Here is a 16,378-nt window from a genome sequence, read left to right as displayed (position 1 = left end):
ATTGTAATTAGAAGGTGTCAAATTGATCTATTCGACTGGAAGACCAGCCACCAGTCATTATTTTTCCAAGCACCCATTCTTGATCTTTTCATGCTTATCTTTTGCGAGATTCTCCTGATTTTTCCAGACATTCTGTCAGATTAAAACCGGCTGCCTCCGGTTATTTGGAGACCCACAGGTATCCATGGAGATGATGGAGGTCTGCAGACCTGATCTCTCCATATCTATGCGAATATTGATGAGAAAAGGCTCTGGTGAAGTCTAGGCACTGACTTTATCTTATCACTTTATCATACTCTGCATGGGAGCATAGCTGCATGCTGCTATAAGTGCTGCCAGTCTCCTTTAGTTTCATCAAGAAACATTATGTATTGCCCTTATGGGTTTTTAAATGTACACTTGAATAAAATGTAACACTTATCAAGGTTTTCTTCGACTATATTAAAAAAAACAAAAAAAACACATGCCATAACCTGGTCTGTAGTCCAGACAGTAAATCTGGGTCAGTCTAACCCCATCTAACCCCCTGCTTGTTCCTTTAGCCTCTTTGTCTCCCTTTAACCCTTCTACCCCAGCATGATCATTTCTTATCATGTATTTATTTGTTTAATCCACCCCTCCCCCCGATAACTCGGCTGCCCACTCCATCCCCGCCCCCCAAACCCAACCCAGGAAAGCCCAGAGATCCTGCACAATTGGCGGATGTCTCCTCGCCAGCCTCGGAATTCCATCCGGAGGTGATCATGCTCCCTTCATCTCTCTCTGTCCCTCACAGGCTCAGATGTGGCTATCCTGCCCCAGTCGTGCACACACATTATAAATAATGAATGCATTAGCATGCGTGTCTTTTTAGGGATGTGTATGCTGGGGTGGGGGGAGGGTTTATTCCTTAATTCATTATTAATCTACTTCGTGAGCTAAAAGGAGTCTGCCTGCTGCCTGTGCCTGTAGGCCTCGGCTAAACCCCACTTTAGGGGGTCTGGCTTGCTGCAGCCTAAACATCCCCCCCCTTCTTTTCACTATCCTCATCGTCCAGCTAAAACCCATCCTTACCCCCTGTCCCATCCCACTCATTCCACCCGGTTTCCTCTTATTCTTCAATCTGGTGCTCATCTAGTTGTATTTAAGTAGCTTTTGTTAGGAACAGGTACTGATTGTTTGGGAGACAGCAGGCTGATTTGGCAGAGGAGGGGCTACCTAGATACAGCGTCTGCGTTTCAGCTTTCTATCCTACAGTCTAGAGTTGTTGTTTTTTTTTTTTTTTTTTTGTTGTTGTTAAAGCTGAACTGATAGCCGGGAGCCTATTGACTTTGAAGTCACTGTTAGTGCCATTTGGTTTGAATGAGGGGGTGGGGGCGGGGTTATCTGATGGTTAGAGGGCTCACAAACCCTCTGTTTTGATCACAGAGGTATGATGTCCCATATATGGGGAATGCATGAGGATACATGCTATTTTTAGACTTGATTACAGCACAATTATACAGCATATCTTGGTGTTGTGATGCTGGAATAAAGAAATGAATGAGCACTTGCCTGCAGCAAATCAGTGTGTGAATGTGTCGGCATGATTGTAATCATAGATGGGATTAAGACAGTGTATCTCAATTGTACAAAATGGTATTCTACAAATTGCATTGATGTTTTACACTGATAATGCATTCAGGATATGCTTTCTGACTGTGTGTGTGTGTTTGTGTGTGTGTCCTCCTCTCATGCCACTAGGGTGCACTGCTTGCTATGAGCCATGTCCAATCATAGCGCCCCATCACATATCCATAGTTAGAGGGATAGAAAATGTGCAGTCACACACATCCAGTCACTTTGTAGCATGTACATAATTCCTGTTCATGCAAACATGCATTCTCCTCCTCCTTGCGCCCAGAAACCAGATATCAGCTTCCCTTTGTCACCTAAAATGTATACATAATCACATTTCGTTGAAACACCATGATACTCATAAATATAATTGACCCAGATAACAAAAATGTCAAAATGAGACAAATATCACAGTGTGAGCTATACTTTCATTCTTGCATGTATTTTTGTCTTTCTCTTTGCTTTTTCTGTCTCTTTCTCTTCTCTCTTGCTATGTGTGCTTTGGGAGAGAGCGCCATACTGAAGGGAAAATATTCCAAAGTGAAGCATTGCTTCCTTGAAAAGCAACGGTGCATATCTTTCTTTTGTGCAGGGGATTCTCTTTAAACTTTGTTGCCTAATGTGTCACTCTCTCACTCACAAGTAAGAGCGTCCTTTGATCTTTAGCAGTTTTCGTTGCGTTAGCATGGTTGTTGTGCTACTGCCAGACTGCTTGCTGCATTATCACTTAAATTGTCTTGTCTGATCAAATACTGTGCTACCTTAATCCTATAGATTGTTGACAAACTAGAAAGGCGCATCATCTTAAACAGTAACTTACAATATCAAATATAGATGTTGTGCTAAATACGCAAAATATGCTTTAAGTGTTAAATTATTTTACAAGCATAAAATGTCATATATAGCCTATATATATATATATATATATATATATATATATATATATATATATATATATATATATATGAAAATTGGATTTGGGTGTATTATCAAATATCCTGAGTGACTGACTTTAAATTAAAAAAATTCCCAAACCATTTTTATATAAATGAGTGAATGCAGCTAAAAGAAAATAAACTGATTAAGATAATATTAGCTGGCATATTCTGAGGCAAAATCTTTCATGGAAAATAGTAACATCCCAAATTTATCCTATTTGGGATGTTATTATTTTCCATGAAAGATTTTTCATGGCATGTGTGTGTCTGTGCATTCTTTATTTGATGAACATACATATGACAGATTTCCCCCCCTCATGATCTTAAAAACCTTTTGATCTAAAGGCTTAAGCTTAAATGTCTAATATTGGTTTGGTAGGCAAATATAAATTATGCTCATTAAAAAAATAAATTAAAAAAACTAATTTGTTTATTTAAAATCTAGTTTTAACTAAAAAAACACGTGAACCACATCAATAATGTTGAAAAATATACCACGCCTCATTAAATTGATTGAGAAAATGTTGAGACAACCTAGAAAAAGTAGACAAAGGTGACTTTGAAGAATCTAAAATAAGAAATAAAGTTTTGATGACTTTACTACTAATCAGATTTGTGGAAAATAGTCATAATAAATATACGTAGGCAAGACGTGTCCAACATTTTTGTCTGGTATGTAGTTTTTGTTTAACAGTATTAGGTGTAGCCTAGCAGTAGCTCACTCCATTCCCATTGAGAGCCAGGTTGCTTTTGCTGAGCCTTTGGAATGTGCTCAGTACTATGTTTGGGTCTGGGGGTCTTCACTGCGGGTGTCGAGGGCAGCGGCAGGAACCACACTGTGCCTATGAACTCTATTCAAACTCTGAAATGCCTATATGCCTAGGCAGGAAATTGAAATATTGGGTTGTATGTTCAGGCCAATGGCCATCTATCATGGCGTGTTGGCTCAAGGAGAGCAGCTCCATAGATCAGCGATAGGCTGCGAAGTCTACAGGTTAAGAGGTAAAAAGACGAGAAGAGGGTGCCTTGCAGGGGTCCAGTTCTAAACTCCTACAATCCTTTCACCTCAAAGAAAGAAAAAAGAAAAAGAAAAAAGGGCCCCTCTTTCACTGATCCAGCAGTGGAGGGGGAATGAGTCATGGATAGCAAATCTGTAGTATTTCTTTTTGTAACCTAGAAGAGCTATTGGCAAGAAGTTAGGCAAGGCCAATGTCAACTCTCTCTCTCTCAATAACCAACTCTTGGTGATTCTATAGCCATCTCTTGCCTTACGCGAGAGACTGACCATTCATTTTCTCAGCTATGATTTTTCCAGGGTAGGTTGCCAGGTCTTTCCCCAACTCTCCCCATTACATGGCTTGGTATACTCACACTTGCATTCACATCTACGGACAATTTAGCATCTCCAATTCACAGATACTGCATGTTTTTGGATTGCACCCATAGAAAACCCACACAGACACAAGGAGAACATGCGCACTCCACAAAGAAAGGACTCCTGGCACAAACCGGGGACCTTCTTGCTGTGAGGCGACACTGCTACCCTCTGCCACCTCAATGTCAACTACAAACACTCAAAATGAAACACCTGGGGCCGGTTGCATAAACTGCTAAGACTAGTCTTACAAGTTAGGCATCAATATTTTTCTTTAAGACTGTTCATAACATTTTTAAGTCAGTTACATAAAAACATATAGATTTGTCTAATTTGAATACGAAAAGTAAGACTGATTACCCCCAAACGAACTGCTTAGTGCATAGTTCTAAAGACATAACATAATGGCTATGTTTATGCTATACTGGCCGCTGGATTAACACTTGACACTAGTGATTTCAAAAATCCACACTGCCTGTTCAAATACCATGGCTAAAACGACAATGGATCAACACAAAATGTATGTAGAGGAGACCAAGGAGTTGACATTAAAGGTACATCGATCGTGTTAGTGACCAGTCATTTACCGAGCTTGATGACTGATGATCCGAAAATAAGAATAGCTGAACATCAGTTTACAGATAAAATGTACTATTTAAATTGTTACTACTTTTAGTTATTGTTTTGGAATAAATGTAAAAAATGCTTAAAAACACTAACTTGAGATTTATACTTGGTTATAATAAATAGAAAATTATTTACATATGTAAAAATACAAAATAGAATATTTTTCTTACTTTTTTTGTTGTAACTGTAAAGTAATGTTTATTTAACCAGAAAAATGTGACAACCTTAAGTGTATTTACAATTGATTTGAACACATTAAAAAAAAACAAAAAACTATGAGGACTTTGCCTCCTCATTTATATATACCATTTTAAATTAAATGTTTGAAATGAAATAGGGGATGACAATAATAATTTAGAACATACATACGTTTTCATCAGGGTAACAATTGACATTAATTTACACTACTTTTAATTTGTAGCAGACAAAGATGGTATAAAATATAAAAACGTGAAAGCACTAGCTAAATAAATAATTTAATTTATGAATTAGTTACTTAATTAATTACAAACAAACAAACCAAAAACAACAACAACAACCTCACTTACTAGAAATTTACAACAAAATCTGTAATACTCCTCTGTCTCTCTATAGGCTTAGATTTTTGTACAGATTAATAATCCACTGTAGTCAACAAACTTTCTACAGGATGAACGGGGAACATTTAAGAAAGGCCGTTAGGAAGGTTTGATAAAGATTACTTGCATTAAAGATTTCCTGTAGGATAAATGCATGTGACTCCAGATGTGCGATTGGATCATTCTGTGATTATATAAAAGTAAATGGCCGCAGTCGACGAACGGCGAAGCAGGATGTTGAATATCACTTTAAATTTTTCAAAACATTAAACCCGACAGATTTGTTTACGAATTTCTCAGTAATGACCGCTCGCGTGACCTTATAGAGCAGTGCTGTCAAGCGAGCTGAAAAATGACTCCCAATTAGTGATCTTGAAATGACTTAAGGTATAGCCTACTCATACAGGAAATGACATCAACGGGTCAAAACTAAAAATATGTCGTGGGGCGGACGGTGTGGGACGCCCTGAATCTGTTCTGTACTGGATGCTTCGAGGCAGGTTTCTATAGTTTTGGGAGGTGGATGCTAAGGACCTGAGCTGAGTGAGCGCTTCTCAACCATCACTTTCATCCTCTGCAAGTTCAGCGCAGACGACACACTTTCTCTGTGACGCCGGTACGCACCAATGTCAGTTTGCACGCGGGGCACAAATAAACTGTCGCACTCTTTACTCTGGGCATAGATATTCTGTAACACTGTCTTCAACAAAATATATGCGTTCCTGTTGTGGAATTGTGTTAGAGGGGTTAAAAGAGCCGGTAGGCTGTCGCAGGTTCAGCTGTCTGGGAGAGAGAGAGAGAGAGAAGACAAACACCACAGACAGTGGATGCCGGAGTGTTGAACTTGACAGTTGGTGGAAACGTCGTTATATGTGGGTATGATTGTGTACAGCACATTTTATTGTGAACGCACTTTATGTAGCGAGATGATCCGAAGAAGATGCACCTGCAGCGATTCGCGCTATGAAGTGTTAATAAGGCGCATCCATGTTTGAGCTCATGCATCACTGTGACGAGAGCGAATTAGGAGCCAAAGCGTATATGGTCATGTGTTTTTGTTGTTGTTGGGATTACACGTAGATCTGTGACGTGCCTTCGAAATGTTTGTCCCGCTGGGGTACATGTGATGTTATTATAATATGTTGCATGATTATATGTATTATATGCAGTATTATATGCGTGTGCCACATATTATATGCTTTGTGCCATTAGATATGAAACACTGAGTTAATTTTAAGATTGTTGTGTTACATATTAGGATCCATTTAGAGGATGCTAGGGATAGTTTGTTTATTTATTTGTTTATTTTAACTACAGTAAGCATTGTCCAGGTTTTTTTTTTTTTGTTGTATAAGCACATACCTTATAGTCTTATATATATATATATATATATATATATATATATATATATATATATATATATATATATATATATATATATATATATATATAAAATAAATATACTGTATATATTTCCATAATTACCAACCAACAAAAAAGGGTTTTCACACATTTATCCCTAGCAGGGCATGTTGTCACTTTATGGGGTAAGTTTGCATAAAGGAAACTTTAGTGTTTTTCAAAAAATGTAAACAGTAAAACAATTATGAAACATAAAAGTGTTTATGAAATGACAAAATTATAACATACAAAAAAACCCAAACCATTGTTTTTGACCAACATACGTTGTAATTTATTAATATTTATACAAAACACAACTTGCCCCAGTTATTTTTTTAAATGTTTAAGAACACTTTAAAGTTATGTAATGAAAATTCACCACATCTGTTTTCCAAATGCATCTTACATATCTTAGATAGATAGATTAATCCATGCGTATTCATGTTAAAAAAAAATTACTCGTAATTTTTTATTAAAAATGACACAACTTGATTTATCTCTAGTAATGTATATTTTCTTTTCCCAATAAGCCATTACAAGAAAAGATCTGTCACTACTTTGGTTTATTCGTGACTTAAACCTTTTGGTTAAATTGAGCTTTTATTACATTTTTCTTTTATTATTTTTTACATCTGCTCTGTGCAGTATGCACATCTTCTCTTGCAGTGTCCTGCCAGGGCTTCAGTGTTGAGCTGCAGTTTAAACCTGCCGTCTGTTGCCTGTCTGTCTGGAGTGATAACTGTATTATTCATGCTTGCGTGTAGACAGCTCTGTTAATCTCCTGCCACGCAATAGTGCTTCCATCAGCCACGTTCCTCCCGAGAGTGTGTTCGCGTGTGCGTGTGAGGGTGTATGTAAGATTCAGAGGTCAGTGCAGGCTGGTGTGGTGTCTTAGTGGTGCGTGCAGCAGAGCCAGGCCTTTGAGGTCTCAGTAATTAGCTGGGTGGGGGCATTCAGCATGGCCATATATTCACCATGCTGAAAGGGTGCGGGCGGGGGGTCTATTGACGGCTGACAGGTGCAGCAGCGGAAGGCGTCAGGAGTTTGGGGAATCGAAACCAGAGCTACAGTCTAGTAGAACCGTCTCCGGCCCTTAGGTTACCCCTCGCCCCCCTTCCTGGGGGTCAAAATTGAAAGCAAGTTCAAGACCCTTTTCCTGGCCCATTTTGCTGTGCACTAGGTCTGCTGTGTGTTTTGTGATTGAGTGTGGAGGGTTGACACAATGAAAGCATGATTGGTGCTGTTAGCTTATTATTTGCTCTCATTTAGGTTCTGACAACATTTTTAGTTTTATAGCTTATTTTTAAGTCAAAATGCCCATTCCTATTTCACAGTACATGAGACCAAAATTGGACTCTTGTTTTACATTTTTTGACAAAGTTTGTACTCTAGTCTAGGCACTCATAAGTCTATAAAGGCTATCGCTTTTTTTAGCATTTCACACATTGTTTTTCACTCTGGTTTCTTGTAGTGCTATTTCGTTCCACCATTAAAATGATTCTCATTGCATTTTTAAAGGTTATATTTTTGTCCTTTTGCTTTTCAAAGAGCAGTGTAGAGATGACAGAAGCCGGGACTTGAACCGGGTCGCCCGAAACTGCTGCTTTATATGTTCTATGGCTCTATATGGCTCTAACAGTTAGCTTTTTTCATGGGTGCTATAGGCAAATATACAAAGGAAAATCATTTATGTTAAAAAAATGAATAGTTTTGTTCCAAATTGTACACTTGATTTGTACTTGCAATGGCTGATGCATGTCATGACTCATAAGCACCTGCCTTTTTGTGTTTGCTATCCACCCTCAATGAGTCCTTTTGGTGTGTACTGTACACTGAGGAGAACTGCAGGTCATCATTTGGGACAGAGCCTTACTAGTTGATGCAGTGCAGAAAAGTGTTCAAGTAGTGCACATCCCTACTGTGAAGCATGTACCAGTCCAGTTATATATATTTTTTTACACAGCCGGTCCAGCCTGAACTGCTTAATCTTAGTTACAGCCATTACAAATCCTGCTGTCTTAGTGTGAGAGCCAGACAGAAGGCTTTCTCTGAAAGCTTTGGTTTTATTTAGCATTCCTCAGAGGTTTATGGGCAGGTGTTTAAAATTAAGAGCAGGATATTTATTGGAAACTTTCGGAAGGCACACAACTTTTTCTTTTGCTTACCTTCAATTAGACACATACTCAACAGACATATGAAGCGCAGGCCGTTGCACACATAGACTCCTCACCCTGCACATTGTAGAACAACTGAACAAACTGATAAAATGCTAACTCCTGTCATTTTCCCCACACTCTAACCATTAGCTCAGGTCAGTGTGTTCTGTAGGGAGAGGTTAGGAGTGTTTTTTGACCTGTTATTATCAGGGCTTAGCTGTACCGTTGATACTTTGCAGAAATCAAGGTGCAGCGCTGCAGCTCTAGAGCCCTACGCCAGGTCCTAATTGCAAGTTTCTGGGCCTGGGATATCAAATGCTAGAGAAGAAATGTAAAATCCCAGTTAAAACCTGGAGCCTTAAAGAGCCATGAAGTGCTTGTAATGAGGAAAGTGATGGGGTTTGGGTGTGCTGAGCACACAGTCACGTGGAGGATGTCTTTGAGTGAGAGCCTCTGTGACATTTGTCCTCCCTAATCCAGGATTTATCGAGGACTCAGAAAATTTAACAAGGTTAAACCAGTAGGCAGGTTAGCAAAGCATAATGGAAGCATTGACAAAAACTAGTAGGCACTAGACAACCTGTGACTTCAAGTGAATTTCAAGTGAAACTAATGTGCTCTTATGGCAATTCGTAATTTTTTATGTTTTGGTGAATTGGTGGCAAAAATTCATATGAAATTGTACAATCTCATTTGTTCATTTATGTATGATCTGCTTACAGCTCATTGGTGTTTAGGTTTAGGGGTGGGATTAGGAGTATACCTTCATGCTTTAAAATAAACAAAAAAACAAAACTAAGTTTTCATACCAATCAAATCAAACAAATTCGCATTTCGCACCCAATTCACCAAAATATAGAATAGTTAAGTTTTCCTCATGAGATCGTGTTAAGTGAAACAGTAGCCTACATTTATACTGTCCTATGTGCTTCCTGAAATTATGAACTTATCTTTGTTTTTATGCCCTGTTAGGGATTTGTACGACCGCTACGCTAATGGCTGTATTTTGCAGAGCCTAATAAGTCAAAAATGCATCTGCCCTGGAAAAGCTGAATAATGCCAGATATTAATGGAGCTGGGCCCTGAATGATTCCCGGGTTGGCGTGGCAGTTAAACGCATTCCAGGTTTTGTGGAGGCCATTATTCCTGCTCCTTAATCACCACCTCTGCTTTTATAACCCCCAAAGCCTTACTGTGTGGCTCGGGGAAACCACATGTGGGCACAGGCCAGGAAATGTCGAGCAGACAAGAAAATGTCTTCCTTTCCCCTTAAAAGTAATAGCCTTAACCAAACACCAAAGGCAGTCTGTTCTTAACCAGATTTTGTTGTCTATAACCGTTTATGAGATTTTGGATGCAGTACTGGATGGATGGTTGAATATTGTTTTTCAGAATGATTTTGTTGGACATTTATAAGTACAAATGATTCTTGGAAGTTTTGTTTAGACGACTTAGTTTTCATGTCACTTATGGTTGTGTTGGGAGAGCTGAAAACCTTTTATAAGTCTGTAAAGTGCTTTTAAAAAAAATAGTATTTTAACTTGTTACTCACCATGAAAATAGCCTGAGGAAAGAAGCTGACATGGCATTAAAACATAAGTCAGTATCATATAAGTCAGTGCTTCTCAACTCACCTCCTGAACGTTTAGATGTCTCTCTATTTGACAAGCTGATTAGTTGAATTAGGCTAGGTGTTTTAAATAGCGAGACATTCTGGAAGGTGGGTCCCTAGGATTGGAGTTGAGAAACGTTGATATGTATTCACTTATTAGCAATTTTGTCTGAGTAATAGACTTTTAAGGAAGGTTGTTTGACTATGGCTCTTCATCATTATAGTCATTTAAATCACTGCAGAAGAGAAGTTACAGCAGGTATCTACAATTATGCGTTCTGAATGGGGAATCATGTTGCATTGCTAGAAATATGATGATACTTGCAGGTTAGGATTCACTAATTTGGACGTCAGTATTGATTCAATTGTTTATGTAGAGTTTTTACATTTAGATTACCATTGCTGTCCTTTGCTAAAGTTTGAAAACAGAAATCATTTTTTATTCATTTAAATATCAATGTTATGAACGTCCATTTTTTTTATACCGTACTTCATAATAATAATTTTGTACACTACATTATATCGTTGTGATGCCTAAATATATTTAAAACAATATTTTATTTACACAAACTAATAAATAATTTTAATAACAGGAATTTATCAGCAATATCATGAACACAATTATCTGCTTATTGGTCAGCCAGAATTTTAATAACAGTGCATCCCTACAGTTTTTTTTATTGGCGCTCAGAGTAATGTGAAGCTGAAGTTTATGTAAAGTGACGTAAACTATTCAAATTACACTAACTAAACAAAACATGAACATTTACTTAGACTATTGTCATGATTTTTTTTCTGCAGAGCTCCATGTGGTGAAACATATTTGGAATATTCCTTGCATATGGAGCCCAGAGACGGCTTTATTTAGCCCCATTTTTATAGGGTGACAATGTATTTTAGAATAACAATAATGCATACTTCCTCTGCCGGTCAGAAATATCTGCAGTCGATAAAGTTTCTTAATTCACCTACCAGTGGCAGGTGTGGCAAAAAGTTAATTTTGGACCTTAGCTGCATGTTATCACAGCTCACGTCCGCAGGAGAGGAGCAGTGCTTCAGTCTTGGATTAATGAGGGAGGTCTCATCCCTGACACAGTCCATCCATCAGTTCCCTCCAAAGCCTTCTCCTTTAGGGACAGCAGAGTGGGGGGTATAGATGATGAAGAGGACTAATTAAGCCGCCATGATGCTTTGTTTTATTATGGGCTCAGTTTGAAATTTTCAATAAATCTTATTAGCATAGGAGGTGCTCGGAGACGTCTGACTGAAGGTGTGAAGTGGGTCTGCTGTTTATGCTGAGGCTAACAGCTGCACACTTGCGAGGGCTGTAAAAAGCATACGCTGCGCTGGTGTCGCTGTCGACACACTGTCGGTTGATGCCATAATTCATGTGTGTCGTCCATGAGATGCTGTGTGAGAGGGAGGGGAGTAGGTGAGTTTTTTAAGCTCCTCCTGTTTACTCACTGCCTGATGGCCCCCTGTAGAGAGCAACAGCAATTATCACCTTGGAGGAATGTGGGAGCCTTGTGTTAAATTCCCTTTGACCCTTTAGTAGAGGAGGTCAGGAGGTGGTGATCCCCCCAGGGAACAGCAGGCACTGAGGGGTGGGGGGATGCCATGGATGGGTGCATTTGGGGCTTTTTCTCATGGTCAGGGAAACTTGAGTCTGACATTGCTTTACAGCTGCCGATCTACAAAGTGGGTTGGCTTTTGTTCCCCAATCCTCAAATAGGATTTTAATGGTGCATTTGCCATGCAGTGTCTTAGTTTGATTGCATCAGGACTAGCTTCATACTTCGAGGACAGGCAGTCAGGTTAGTGTATCCATCGGGATGAACTTGGAGACTTGCATCCTTCATAGACTCAAAACACCTGAAGTCAAAGCTTATACATAAAACAGAAGTCAAAGTCAATCTTTTCACTTTCTTTAGACTTCTCATTCCTAAAATGAACCCTTATTCCCTGTTTACACCTGGTATTAAGATGAGTTTTCGTCAGTCCGATCACAAGTGAACGATGCAAAATACGGTCTAAAACTTTTAAGCTTGTCCACTTTCGACCACTTCCAGAGGTAGTCGAAAACGCATTCGAACAACCACATAAGGCTACGTTTACACGGAAACGATCTGAAGAGAAAACGCAAAAGTGATCACTTTTTATTCTGCGTTTAGACGAGCGTTATCGGGGGGAAATCTGCGTGCATATGGTGACGCAAAAGTGTGTGAAATTCAATGTAGTATGCACTCCAGACGGCTAGGTGGCAATGTGAAGCACTGATCGGTGCCTTCACTTTCTAGCAAACTTTTGCGTTTTCACCGTTTAGACGTAAACGCGACGGTGGAGCGTTTTTAAGATTTCCACTCTGGAGGGTGGTTTCACTTTTTTGCGTTTTTAAGCCCCGAAAATGCCGTCGCCGTCTAAACGAAAGGCACATCTGATAAAATATTTTTACGTTTTCACCCGCGAGCGTTCTCGTGTAAACAGGGCCTAAGACCGCCTACTGATTTGCGTGAATGCGTAAACATTATGGAAAGCGTGCTAGCCGGACGGGATTTAAACTTTGTCGGCTGAAGACCCAAGTTTGGTTTGAAGACAAAAACGCACCAAGCACAATGTTCTCTCACCATTCCTGATTTGTAATAAGCACTCACAACGTTCGGCGTCATCTTGTGGCTATGGAAGGCAGATAGGTACCAGGCATCTTGATACCAGGTGTAAACATGGCCTTAGTTAAAGGGTTAAAGGAATAATTCGCCCAAAAATGAACATTCTGTAATCATGTAATCATTCTGTATCATATTCATGTCATTCCAAACCAAAGATATTTTAAAGAATGTGTTTTTGTCCATAATGAAAGTCAAGGACATCCAAATAAACTTTAATTGAATGAAAAGAAAAAGAAAAAAAAAGAGACATTTTTCAAAATATCCTCCTTTGTGTTCCACAGAATAGAGAGAGTCTTACAGGTTTGGAGCAACAATGAGGGTTTCATTTTTGAGTGAACTATCCCCTTTTAAACAGTTCAACATGTGGCGATAAACTGCAAGTCATTATTTTAGTTTTAAATTTAGAGACCCTCCCCTTGAAATCTGATCCAACATGTGGTCACATTTGAGATGCATCGTGCATGTAAATACCTAGTATAAACTGTAATATGTCTTGGTTGACCACTGTGACCAGATCACCCGAGACAGATTGTTAATGCCAAGCGTAAACTGGGCCTATGATGTTTGTTTGTGTCAAGCTGTGTTGTGATTGCTTTTATAAATCACAGCTTAACAAGTAAGGTACACCACATCATGAAGACTAACAGTATTGGATGCTGACTCTGACCGTATGGACTCTTGAGTGTTATTTGTGTGTGCTTCTAGTCATGTGACCCAAAACTGATTATGTATGGTCCTTTAAAACCATATTGACAAGGCCAGCTGCAGACCTTTGACAGCTGCAATACAGTCTTCATTTTCAATCTGTCCTTTTAGCCTCTCATAATTCACACCTGATATCCCCTGACCTGTGTTCATGTCGAAACAAACAATAGAGTGGTAGTTTAATAGTGATGAGAGCTCCTAATAAGACATCTCTCAGTGATGATTGCCTAATTGGCCCCCAGAGACAAGACAAGGGCAAAGACAGGGCCTCTAACCATTTTAGACAGGGGCCAAGTCATTTACAAGAGCTTTCTCTTCCCAGAGTTTCTAATAAGTCCTTTCTTACATGAATGGTAATGCAGTGATAATTGCTGTTGTAACAACACGTGTTAATATTTTTTTTTTTGTCTTCACACTATACGGTTGTTTTGGCAAAGCACATTTTTTAATGATACATTCAAGCGAATTGGGGTTTTTTATGTTCTGTTGATTTTTTTTTATTTTATTTTGTTAATTTATTTCATTTTGTTTATTTATTTAAAAAAATCAAATGCAAATTATTAAAATTGTAATTGTAATTTTTTTTATAAAGTTTAGTCTATCTAAGCCCACCCAATATTTCTTGGTGTATATTATCAAATATAAATGATTGATCAAAAATAAAATGAATGTATTTGTAAAAACTGAATAATTAAATAAATATATAAATGAAATTATTGCCTAATATTAACTCAACTTTGGTGCCACAAGGATGTTGCGCAAAGCCTAATTCACACAGAACGCATTTTTGTGGAAATAGCAGTGGAATTTGGAAAATAACGCAAGGTCTCAAGAAGCATTTTATAAAAGTGGAGCTTCTTTTTACTTGAGTGCGGAACCCCATTGACTTCCATAGTAGGAAAAAAAATATATTATGGAAGCAATGAGGTCCATCAACTGTTTGGTTACTGACATTCTTCAAAATATCTTCTTTTGTGTTCAGGAGAAGAAATAAATTCATACTGGTTTAAAACAATTTGAGGGTGAGTAAATTATGACATAGTTTTAATTTTAAGTGAACTATTCCTTTAAGGAAAGAGATACAAGGCAAGATAAGGCGACTGTGAGAAAGAGAAAGAGAGAAGGTGATTGAGATGAGAGAGGAAGAGCAGGTATTGGCCATTATACCCAGGATGGGATTAGCATTATTACAAGGTAGCCTATTCACCACAGAGACAGATGTTCTTTGCTATAATTACAGTGGAAACTATAGGCTTAATTTCACAACAACACAAACACCTAGCATAAATATATTACCATAATAGTATTACTGTATAAATATATGTATTTAGTCTTAGGCATGTTAATACCCCCCCAGTGAGATTTGTGTATGCACAAGGAGTCTGACAACAGCCGGTATGATCTGATCTCACCATCATCGAGTCCGTCTGCGATTACATGAAGCAGAAAAAACTGAGACAAACAGAAGAACTGCGGGAACGTCTCCAAGATGCTTGAAGAAACCTTCCTGCAAAGCTACAGTACTGTGAAAAGTACTGCCACTTGTGTTAAAATGCTGTAAAGTGAGAATGCTTTCAAAAATAAAATCACAAATTGAATTTATTTATGATTTAACTTCTATTAACTAATTCAAATCAATATATGGTGTAACGACCCTTTGCGTTTAAAACGGCTTTTGTCCAGGTACACTTGCGCATAGTTTTTCAGGTAGCTTTGCAGGAAGGTTTCTTCAAGCATCTTGGAGACGTTCCCGCAGTTCTTCTGGATTTAGTTTGTCTCAGTTTTTTCTGTTTCTTCATGTAATCACAGACGGACTCGATGATGGTGAGATCAGATCATACCGACTCCTTGTGCATACACAAATCTCACTGGATTATTACAATTAATGGCAAAAGGAATGTTTGGAAATGTAAACTGATATTTCCTACTGACCAGGGTTATTATAGTTTTGCATTTTTCATTAGTTTTTATTTTTATTTCGTTTTGACTTTTTGTTTTCAAATTCAGTTTAGTTTTAATTAGTTTTTAAAGTGGGTTTGCTAGTTTAGTTTAGTTTTTATTTTTTGAAAATGCTTAGTTTTAGTTTAGTTTTTATTAGTTTTAGTGTTAGTTTTATTCTTTTTTTGTAATTTGGGTTATTTGTCAGGGGCAAGATATAAAAAGGTCAGAAAAAGTATTGTGTAATAATAACTCAACAAAAACATCATACAATTTTAGAAAAAAATTCACACCCTATTGAAATTCCTTTACCTCTTACAAAATCCACACGCCGTACAGAATTCACACAAATACCACAGCTGTACAATTTTCACACCCTATACTAAATTTACCCTATACAGTCAATAGCCTACTCATCTGGATTGAAGCAGCAAACATTCAGTGTAAAAGTAAAAAAATGACATAACATTATTTAATATTTGAATCACAGCTTATATAACGTTAGTGTTTTGACATCGACAACCACAACCAAAAAGTGCATTTTACCTCAAACTCGCGACTAGTTAACTTTCTAAAGAAGGCGCAATCACTTCTCGGGTCGACATTAACACACTGACAAAATTATATTCAGAATTTAAAATATTTTTATACCACTTTTTAATGTGTGATTGTGTAAAGGTGTTCACGAGATAGAGATACCAACCTTTTGCGAACTTGCGTTAGCATAGGAGTTAGCGTTAGCAACTATTAACATGCCTAAGACTTTTGCACAGTACTATATATATA

At 38.0% G+C, this 16,378-nt stretch overlaps 1 protein-coding gene across 1 annotated transcript in view; it reads left to right on the top strand.

Moving 5' to 3' along the window:
- Window positions 1-5,554: 5,554 nt before the first annotated feature.
- Window positions 5,555-16,378, top strand: part of zic6 (zic family member 6) — an 81,424-nt gene continuing 70,600 nt past the window's right edge. The window contains exon 1 of the transcript XR_014608749.1: window positions 5,555-5,730. The gene's annotated coding sequence lies outside the window, so the exon portion shown is untranslated. The remainder of the gene's footprint in view (window positions 5,731-16,378) is intronic.

The sequence above is a fragment of the Abramis brama genome (genome assembly GCF_963993115.1).
Source record: "Abramis brama genome assembly, chromosome: 13".
Taxonomy (NCBI): domain Eukaryota; kingdom Metazoa; phylum Chordata; class Actinopteri; order Cypriniformes; family Leuciscidae; genus Abramis; species Abramis brama.
This window is presented reverse-complemented; position numbering and strand designations above follow the sequence as displayed.